This window comes from Austrofundulus limnaeus, unplaced genomic scaffold (genome assembly GCF_001266775.1).
Source record: "Austrofundulus limnaeus strain Quisiro unplaced genomic scaffold, Austrofundulus_limnaeus-1.0 Scaffold3671, whole genome shotgun sequence".
Classification (NCBI taxonomy): domain Eukaryota; kingdom Metazoa; phylum Chordata; class Actinopteri; order Cyprinodontiformes; family Rivulidae; genus Austrofundulus; species Austrofundulus limnaeus.
The window spans coordinates 1-803 of NW_013956073.1; positions in this window are offsets into that span (position 1 = coordinate 1).

The following is an 803-nucleotide window of genomic DNA, read 5'->3' on the forward strand; positions in this document are numbered from 1 at the left end:
AGATTTGTTTCAGGTTGTCCAGCAGACAACCTGAAACAAATCTGCTCGTCTAAAATAATCTCAATAAAAAGTCATTTAGTGAGTTTCTTGTTCTGAACAGAAAGTTTACTACAGACAAAGGTTGACAGTTTCAGGAGCTGCTTCTGTAAAAATCCTCATCCTATTTGAAATACAGTAAAATATTACCACTAAAACTTTTCTGCACCTCGATGTTACCCAACGTCCATCAGCTTCCTGCTGACAGCTCAGACAGTTTGATTAAAGTAGGAGTAAACTGTGTACTTATTAAAGTTACAGTTTAGTGTTGTTGGACTGAGACTTTCTGAGGAAACAAGTTTTTAAACATCTTTTTATCATTTTACTGTTTTCAACTGAGGAGCTTTTTTATGTTTATTAAAAATAAATACAGTAGTACAGGAAGTACTCTGCAGAGAAAATAATTTATTTTTATTGTATTTTTTTACCAAACTGACAGTTTCTCCACTAAAATGATTGTGTAATTTAAAGTAGGGATGCATGATGTATCAGTATTAATACCTGTATCAGTCCGGTATGTAAAACTGGGCTGATCTTAACATGTTTGAGTTTCTGGAGGGGAGATGTTTGGTTGAACATCTCTTTGATCATGTAGTGATACAGATGCTGCAGCAGGAACAACTGAAGTAGAGTCATGTCAGACGTCTGCTTCATTTACTGTGTCAACAAAACACACAAGTGTGTTTGTGTATATGTAGAATATAATTTGTGTGTTTGTGTGTATGTAGAATATAATTTGTGTGTTTGTGTAATATCTGTAAATATCA